The sequence below is a fragment of the Macrobrachium nipponense genome, chromosome 27, assembly GCF_015104395.2.
Source record: "Macrobrachium nipponense isolate FS-2020 chromosome 27, ASM1510439v2, whole genome shotgun sequence".
Taxonomy (NCBI): domain Eukaryota; kingdom Metazoa; phylum Arthropoda; class Malacostraca; order Decapoda; family Palaemonidae; genus Macrobrachium; species Macrobrachium nipponense.
Genome location: NC_087216.1, coordinates 8,130,269 through 8,140,268, shown reverse-complemented (window position 1 = coordinate 8,140,268; position 10,000 = coordinate 8,130,269). Strand labels below are relative to the sequence as shown.

Sequence of the window (10,000 nt, the reverse complement as noted above, 5' to 3'; positions counted from 1 at the left end):
AGACTTGTAAAATATGCCATTCCTAAACATCTATAAAATGACAGTACTTTCTTATTGCTTGTTCAAAGGCAAATGTATTTGATACATAATGTGTTGCCCACGATGAAATCGCAAAAATTCAGAAAATTACGAGAAAAAGAATCTTCAGTAAGAATGAATTCAGGTAAGAGGGTGCGTCAAACCACGTTTGCAAATTCAAATGTATGTTCCTTTGACACTCTGAAATCCTTATTCTGTTGATGGATACAATACTTTGCCTGTATTTTTTTTTTTTACTTTTTTGGAAAAATCGGAAAACAGAAGTCAGTATAAATACCCTTTTCTGAAGGTAGAATTTCTGCGACTTAATATCAGATTTCTTTGGTGGAGACACTTTCACCGACGTGTTCGTGTATGCGCGAGCTCCGATGCAAGTTAAAAAGAATTCAGGCTACAATGATTTGAAGATAAATAAAACCAGGTTTAGAAACTCATGTATTTTAGAAGTATCGCTCAGACATACCCGCTGTTGGACCAGCTGCCGAGTTATCCATATGAAAAGGTAAAGAACGACGTAGCTGGGGTTACCAGAACAAGAGATCCCGCCACAGACATCATCTCCTTAGCCGTTCACTGGCACGTTCCTTCGAAGTAAGTGCCGTCGTCGAATCCTCCGGGGGTCTTGACGCATTGGTAACCTTCAGCACAGTGACCATTTAGGTCCCATACCCCTCCACACTCCTCTGCCGGGCCCTTGTGGAAAGGAATTCAGGATTTGGGTTAAAGAAAGACTTCTCTGGAACCTGCTCGGTAAGAATTAGGAACTATTCTGTGTGTATTCCAGTTTGCGTACATCTGTTTATGTATAAAAACACGTTGTTGCCCTTTGCAACCAGAAATTACTGAATGAAGCTGTAATTCTAGTGACATAATTGGAATGAACTTGGTGACAGAAAACATTACAGTCATTGCTGGACCGTCTTGCTCTACTTTCTTCAAGACACTGAGGATGGTTACAGACAATATCAATTAGCAAGACAAAAGAAAATGAAGCCTTCCGGTCTGATTATTAATTTGTGGTCACATCTTTGCGGGGTGTGTATTATTCAACTTCTTAGATGGAGACTTCACACAAATGCTGACAGAATTAACATGAAAAGCCTGCCTTAGATACTGCAAGCTTTTTTTTATTACGATTCTTTGTATTATTCACATTAGATATTACAATTTTTTTTTAATTACGATTCTTTGTATTATTTACAATGTTCGTTTCTTCAACGAAAGTTTTATGGCCCATATTTTATGACATTTACTTAACAATAAAAGACTAATGCTCTAGTGATCAGGACATTTACCTCTCCTTTTCTAGCGGCACCAACGAGACCCATGCTCCATTGGTTGGGACTTTTGCATCACAAACTAAAGTTTAGTTGTCTGTTGTTAGCACGTTTGCCTAACCAACATAATCCAATGGCCTATTATAGTGGCTAGACTATTCGCTATAAAAACGAAAGCGTCGTGCTTCAAAAGTAAGCACATTTGTCTACCCAACTATAGCTCCTGGATATACTTTCCGACCAAGTGAGGCAGCTCCAACTACGTTACATTGAATTCCATTGTATCTGCTGACATCAACCCTGAGTTGCATACCTGGTTATTGGCAGACTTTGGTGGGTCACAAGCAGGGTGTATAAGGTTGTAAGACTTAATCCCAAAAGGCTTGAACTAAGATGCATCTCCGTTAAAACGGTAAACCCAAATGCACTCGTTAGCCAAACTCCCTTCCATACAGTTTTCACATCAGTGAAAAAGTAATTTACTCGCTACGTACTGCACCTAACCATTAAAATGGAAACACACATTCACACACACACATATATGTGTATAGTGTATGCATGTGTGTGCGTAAAATTTACTGGTCACTTTTTACCAGATACATTCATCATTCCAATAACCACAATACTTCTTGATATACTGATAAAAAAAAGAAGTGTGAAAAGACCGTTATGAATGCATCGTGTATGTGTGTCTGTGTGTGTGTGTGTGGGGGGGGGAGGGGGGGTGGGGGGGGGCGGGGGGGGCGGGGTTCAAACATCTCAAGGCACAGACAGAAAAGCGACATTACCTTAGCACACTCTAGACAGCAGCCACACCTGTCGGCCACCCTCCCGTGGGTACAATCCTCTTCGCCCGGCTCTCCAATGCACCTGAAGTCGGGACTGTCACGGCAGGGGCAGCTGTTACCGAAAGACCTGTCCGAGAGGGCACGAAGACAATGTCGTCATCGATGTCAGTAAACGTCCGCAGACTGTGAAAACTATAGCTTGAATAGAATATACAGTTTAGGCCGAAGGCCACGCGCTGGACCTAAGAGGTCACTCAGCGCTGAAAGGAAAATGAGAGTAAAATGTTGCAATGGAAGAAAGAATATGAATGGAAATAAAGTAAACGGAATGAAAGGGGTTGCAGCTATAGGCTCAAGGGACACGACACTGCAAAGAACTTTTAAGTTGTGCCACAGTGCACTGAGCATGAGGGAAAAACAACTGATTAAAAATTTTCCGTTTGTAAATTTTACTCTGTTGTGTAACCGTGGCTTTCTCAACAAAGATAATGCATCATTTTCTTTACTAATTTTTTCTTAAAAATTAGAAAATTGGCACATTTTCTTTACAGATTTTTTCTTAAAAATTAGAAAATTAGCAAAGTGCGGGAAATATAAACAAAAGAGAAAACGCACAAACAAAATCCTCAAATGATGTGACCAGTGGTAGTACAATATAATAGCAATACTTGTAGTCATGAGAACAGTAGGGCTAAGTGAATCAAAACAAATCACTAAATAAAAGTTGTTTAAAAAACTCATCTTTTTTCACTTACTTGTCCACCAGCAGATACAGACAAACTAGAAAAACCCAAGTCTTCATGATGGAGTGAAATCTCAAAACCTAAACGAGCAGCTCAAAAGAAGTTCGTCAAAGGAACACAAGCAGCTGAATAAACCTGTCCTGGGCTGGGTTACCCTTTTATACAGAACCAGAGGTCCATGGTCAATATCGAAGAACCCTTATCCTATACCTTTTTTTTTTTTTTTTTTTTTTTTTATCAAAGGCTGCACATAAATACATACTTGGATGAAGTATATTAAAACCTTACCTTTTTTTTTTTTATTCCTAAGTGATTAGTTTTCCACAGGTATAGAGTTAACTGGAAATGTCACTGTAAATCTGAATGAAGCAAAAGGTTTCAAATTCAGACTTACTTTAGGGGCGTGAGTAGAAATGAGGCGTCATGGTCATTTATCTCTTTAAGGAAGAAGGGGCACTGCTTTAAATTTAATTGTCTCATAAAACCAATTACTTTGTATTTAAGAGGTCTCTAAATACTGATACCTCATATATAAAAAATGAGAAAGGTATGCAGACACGTACACATAAAGTGTACCATACACACCTAGCAGTAAACATTTTATAACAATTACTGTACATTCATACACACGAATCTATAAATGTACACAGCTGTCAATGGAGAACCCCGACTATGAAGCAGCTTCGGGAAGACAGTCAAGTTATGAAAAATCTGACTGATCATGATCAGAGGGATGAGAGAGTTCCTGGAAGGGCGTCTGATGCTGACGTTTCCCAGAAATGGAAAGTTGCGTGGTATTGCATCTAGTCTGTCTTCATCGTCTCTGTTGGATGATTTGGGCAGACCTGATGCTCACAACGTGCCTCCTACTCCGTCACACTTTACCCAACTTACAGGTTGTCTTGGTATAATCCAACCATCCATCTAGCAATAAAGAGTTTTTCACAAAGGCCGCACTAATTCCTAGCCTCAAACATCCATAACTTTTCGTCATGCAAAAATCTGCATCGATATACTGGCCCTCTAACGCGATGAGAAACTCGACGGATAAGAAAGGAAACAAGTGACCTTAAAAACAAAATTCAGGACAAGAATTCTCAAAGGTGAAGTGCTTGGGGAGAGCGTACAGGCTGAAACAAATATTCCTCTCAATTGTAATGCACCTCTCGTTTCTTATTTTTTTCTCTTACTCTTCAGTTTATGTTTTATTCGTCTCCACAAGAAGTGCGCAGAAAATAAAAATAATTGAGGGGATAACTTTCAAAACTGTATAGTGTGCTCGTGATGCACACCATACCCTATGAAGATATTATCCTCACTTACCGGAATAGGGTGGAATATAAAATTTAGGCCAAAGGCCAAGCACTGGGACCTATGAGCAGTCATTTGGCGCTGAATCAAAGTACAAGGGTTTAAAGATGTAACAGGAGGAAAACATCCCAATTGCATTTGGAAAAGATTGATTGTTTGTTTGTATGGTGTTTTTACGTTGCATGGAACCAGAGGTTATTCAGCAACCAAGGTATATAGAATAAGTCTATATACCTTGTCAGCAACGGGGCAACGGCTTGACGCGACTTCCGAACCACGTCGAGAGTGAACTTCTATCACCAGAGGAAACGATTGTTAGGTGAGGGTGGAAAGTAAGATGGATGAAAGATAATACGAACGGAGGCAGAGTACAAGGAATGAAAGAGGTTGCAGCTTGGGGTCGAAGAGACGCGGCAAAGAACCTTAAGTAATACTTACAGTGCAACGAGTGAGGTGCACTGATGGCACTACTCCCTTCGGGGTCCTGGGGCGATTTGGACTGTCAAGTAAGTGCCCTGCCCAGTCTATGGATTCAGCGAAAACGAAATATTTGGGTTGTAGTGTGTCTAGTTGTTACAAGCACACGTAGGCTACCCAAATTTTCGAATGCAGATTTTTGCTCAAGTAACGACCTGATTTGTGGAAGATAACCATGTATATAAAATAGAAAGTACAGTCGTTAACTGTTCGTTTACCATTTTTTTTTTACCTTGTAAGGTAAAGCAATACTAGAAAATGTAATTAAAATCCATACTTAGATAGTAAACTATAATGGGGATTTTTCTTAAACATAGTTTTTCATGAGATTGTGAATTTCTTAGCAATACTAAAAATGTAAAGTACCCTAAAATGTTTACGTATATAATCGAATTTATTATTATTATCAAAAATATAAATACTTATCTTTATAAGCTAATTTTGGTCGTAGTTCGCTTACTTTTATACATACACAATATGCCTATATATATATATATACATATATATATATATCTATATATATATATATATATATATATATATATATATATATATATATATATATATATTATATATGCCACACGAAGTTTTCACTGTAAAGTTTCGTGTAATTTCCGACCTGGTAGCAATTAAGAACAAGTTTTTGTAAACGCCCACACCATATATATATAAATATATATATATATATATATATATATATATATATATATATATATATATAATATATATATATAGTATATGTTGTGTGTGTGTGCGCGCGCTGGAGTAAGAGCTACATTATTCATGCATGTCAAAACTTACATGAGAGAGAGAGAGAGAGAGAGAGAGAGAGAGAGAGAGAGAGAGAGAGAGAGAGAGAGAGAGAGACATAAATGCGTCTTATCTTTTCTTACTTTCACTATTGCGTCGGTTCTCTTGTCCCAGATAGTGAGCAGGGATTAGTAGTTTCAATTCTTGGAATATCACCTTTTCACCTCGCTCTGGCTCACCCAATGCCCTCGCTGTTGCAAAAGCTTTGTCGTTTCCACAAAGCCTAAACTGATCTTTACATCATGAATTGCGCAATTTTACGGCATGTTTTCATACATTTGATTATGCTATATTGAGTTATTTCCTCTAATGCTCTTGATTATTTACTTCATTTTTTTTACGGCCTTTGAGTGTATTCGTTTATTATTCACTTTTTTTTATAACTCCACCTTGGCGAAATGATCCAAGGTCAGAGCAGGACTCAAGATAATGACTTGCCTATAATACCAACGCAAGACTTGACTTCTTCCCAACCTCGTGTTGAACACCATCTTGTGTGTATGGCATTACCAGTCTGATTTTTCCTCCGCTATCGTATTCGAAGACAACAATTTCAAGGAATTCATGAAAAACTGGTTTTCACCTTACCTGAGCTTTTCTGATCCAAGTTTGTCCGGTGCCTGTGTGTGTGTCATGTGTGTTCGTATTATAGACTGAGGTAAACTTTCCTCTCTCTCTCTCTCTCTCGCCTCCTCTAAAATAACAGGACTATTTCGAGCCAAACTTGGCATACATACAGCATCGTGAGGCAAAGGAGTTTCAATTTGCTTGTAAGGGGTGACGACGATTACGTTTAATGCAAAATATTTGAGGAATATATAGTAAGTAAAGGGTGGGGTTCGTTTGAAAAATCTTGTTCTTCACCGCTATCCGGTCAGAAATGACGCAACTTCACAGTGAAAACTTCATGTTGAAGCAATGACTTATGGAGAGAAATTCTTTTTCTTCCTTTCTCTAGAACAGGGCTACAGCCTGTCGAATTAATATGCACTCCGCCCCTCGTCGTGTAGATTCAACTTGGTTTAAAAAGCTTCAGGTTAGAGTTAGGATAGGAGCATAATTGAAGGCCCACAGTTTTGCATCTGAACATAATGAGCAAAATCTTAAATCACTATACCAGCAAGTGTAGCCCAGTGGCTGAAGTGATCATGACATCCCGTGTACTCGTATCCCTTGTTTGAAGTTGACGTCTTTCCAATTTGAATCTGACGTTATACTACTTCCAATATCAGGATATTTTACCCCAGGTATTATGAGCATTCCGTACACACAGACCCACTCATACACATACACAACGCTTGGACTTCGCACGAACTACACGTACATCTATACAATACTGGAATATGCAACCCAGCCCATAGGCCACAAACTGGGACCTAGGAGGTTATTCAGCGATGACGAAGAAACAGAGAGTAAAATGGTTTCCAAGGTGTAACAGGAGGAAAACCTCGCAGTTGCACGAGGAAACAGTTAAGGGAGGGTGGAAAGACGGAAGAGAATAACAATAGACGTGCAGTAAAATAAATGAAAGGGGTTGCAGCTAAGGGCCGAAGGGTCCCTGCTTTACGGGGATCTGTAGAGTAAAAAACATATCCTTATCTAAACTACGATCAAACGCAAACACCATTACCTACACGATATACGTATCATCACGCATGTGTAGCTATAATTTGCACCCACATATAATCGTATCCAACATCCGACACGCAAATACACATCAGCAAGCGAACCATCTAGAATTTAGACGCGAGTAAAAACAGCAGACGTCATTACACACATGCAGCTAAACTTAATAAAAGAAATTATGCATCGCCAATCTCCAGACAAGAGAGATGTGGGTTTTCCTAAAATCTGCGAGGGTAATCATGGTCGTTCTGCCCTTGGTTACGATTGTCAAGAATTATCATCGCTTCAGTCGCCCAGATTCTACGTCATATTAATTGATCTCCATTTTGTACGAAAAATGATTTGGTTTGTAATCATGACTTCGTTACAGAATTTTCATAACTTTGTTTCATTTCTTATTCAATCGGTATTTCTGCTGTCTTGCAGGGGCTCGTTTTTATTTACTTTCGTACTTCGTGTCCTAAAAGATTATTTTCCAACTAAAGTTTGATCTATCATTCTATTGCACTGTTATGTCTGAAGTCATGCCTCATCTAATTTTGTCGATTTTGATGTCGAAGACAGATTACTGTAAGTGTAACTATATTGAGAACAGCTTTATCTTGGAAAGAGCAAGAGAGAGATTAAATAGGAAGATGTGGGAGATCAGATAAATAAGGAGAGAGAGAGAGAGAGAGAGAGAGAGAGAGAGAGAGAGAGAGAGAGAGAGAGAGATTCCCTGTATACAAGCAGGGAGACCACCTAGCTCTCGAGAAATTTTAGCGTTGCTCCAGAACAGGTTCTGCGGGAACCACGACAGGGCGGTCGTCCTTCATATGACCGAACACACCTTCGTTTTCGGAGGAAAAGAAAACTCCCCGTTTTCTAAGATAAAAGGTAAAAATAATCTTCCAAGATATCTTTCTTTCTGTCTTTTTTTTGTGTTGCCAGAGTTTATAAACGTTTCTTCCAAAATCTCTTGGGGAGAGAGAGAGAGAGAGAGAGAGAGAGAGAGAGAGAGAGAGAGAGAGAGAGAGAGAGAGAGAGAGAGAGAATTGGAAATCATTTACTTGGATTGACACGAAAAGAGACAACTGACAGAAAGATGAAGACGTCAGACCCTCTTATACATATTCAAAACCCCAACAGATACACATGAAAGTAATAAATTAAATAAATTAAAAGTTTTTTGTTAACATCATACGTAATTTCTCCCCCTCTATTTATCTGAATGAGGGTGTTAAAACAGACCTGGGAACAGAAACAAAATATCGACCATCAACCCAAATACACTAACTTCTCTCACTTGACGTCATGTGGTCACTTGAAAATCTTGCAATTCAGACTTCAAGGTTAAGTTCGGAAATGTTGCTAGGGCGTATGATGTATCCTCCGAGGTTCGTGGAATAACCGCAATTATGGACTGGAGAGACAGGTTCCTCTTCAGTTATATATTTAAGGAACTCATTTGTTATTCCCTTTTCCCATGCCATATGCAATTATGTTCCACAATGGCGGACATCTTTAAAGACTTTGATGGTGGACTCTCTTATTAATAGGCGTTTAGGGTGAGGTTTTTAGGTCCGTCCCCGCCCCTCTACCCAACCCCCCTGTGAACCCCCAACACTTGATTAGCTACCAAGTGCATATTTTTTCTGCTCGGGTCCAGAAAGTAATTAGGGGATCCTGACGGAAATGTACCTAATTTTTGTATGTGAACAATAGCGCAATATACAAGCATTGACAATTGCCATTTATTAAGAGACGAGGGCATAAAAATATGGCTTATAAAAACATTTTTTTTTTTACAAAAAATGCACGCAAACAGTCTATAAATAAATTACACAAATAACACTGATTTTGCCTTTCGCGTTTGTAGGTATATTTTAGCTCCTCTGATTTACAACTGTCCTTGTCACGATAGAAAAAACCTCAAATTTTTTTTCATTCCATCCTTCAACAAGCAAGAGGAGGAGGATAAGATAATAGTCGTACCTGAACTCACCAAGTATGTGAGCGAGTTTCTTTTTTTATTTTTTTTAATACACTGTTCCTCACGATCCTTGCAAGCGAGATCCGCGAGGATATTTTGGCATTCTTTTGTGATTCGTGTCTGCAAGGTTAACCAGTCCATTTTCTTTAGTTTTTTTTTTTTTTAAGTAATGATGACGGCATCGGAGCAAAATTTCCTTATTCCACAATGTAGAGAAATATGCAGTGGTGTTGGAATACATACGAAGGCCAATTGCTTCCACCTATGAGGACATTCAGAGCTGAAAGGAAAATTGCACTATAAAACAATGCTGTTAGGAGAGGGTCGAAAGTAAAATGAAGGAAAAAGAATATGAACTGAGGTATAGTAAAAGGGGCGACAGGGGTTGCAACTACGGGATGAATGGACGCTGCAAAGAACTTCAGTACAGCATACAGTGTACCACGTGTATGTAATGGTGTTAAAAAGACATCTCGTCCGTAGACGATGGTGGGTTTTAGCCCTTGAATACTGCTATGTGAAAACTGGTCATAGAATGCGTTAAATATATAAGCTCATTAACAAGATCGAATTATTACTATTATTAATATTTGTTGAAGCAGCCATTTCCGACTAAGTCCAATCGGCTCTAATAAGATCGAAACGGAATATCTATTAGCCAGGGTTACTGGCTTACACTTCGTTAAAGGGGAAGAGATAATATCGAAACGGAATATCTGTTAGCCAGGGTTACATTTCGTTAAAGGGCAAAAGATAAGAAGATTGAAACGGAATATCTGTTAGTCAGGGTTACATTTCGTTAAAGAGGAAGAGATAACAAGATCGAAACGGAATATCTGTTAGCCAGGGTTACATTTCGTTAAAGGGGAAGAGATATGAAGATTGAAACTGAATATCTGTTAGCCAGGGTTACATTTCGTTAAAGGGGAAAACATAACGAGATCGCAATGGAATAAT

General features: G+C 38.7%; 1 protein-coding gene across 8 annotated transcripts in view; it reads right to left on the bottom strand.

Annotated features, from left to right (window-relative positions):
* Positions 1-10,000, bottom strand: part of LOC135200792 (venom protein 302-like) — a 36,584-nt gene that overhangs the window by 12,157 nt on the left and 14,427 nt on the right. The window contains exons 1-3 of one of the 8 annotated variants that reach the window (XR_010311365.1): positions 2,860-2,979; positions 2,105-2,231; positions 503-732 (exon numbers count right to left, since the gene is read on the bottom strand). The exons of 4 other annotated variants lie outside the window; for them this stretch is intronic. The gene's annotated coding sequence lies outside the window, so the exon portion shown is untranslated. Of the gene's footprint in view, positions 1-502; positions 733-2,104; positions 2,232-2,859; positions 2,980-10,000 lie in introns of those variants that run through there. 3 more of the 8 variants (XR_010311366.1, XR_010311368.1, XR_010311370.1) reach the window with 3 other exon arrangements.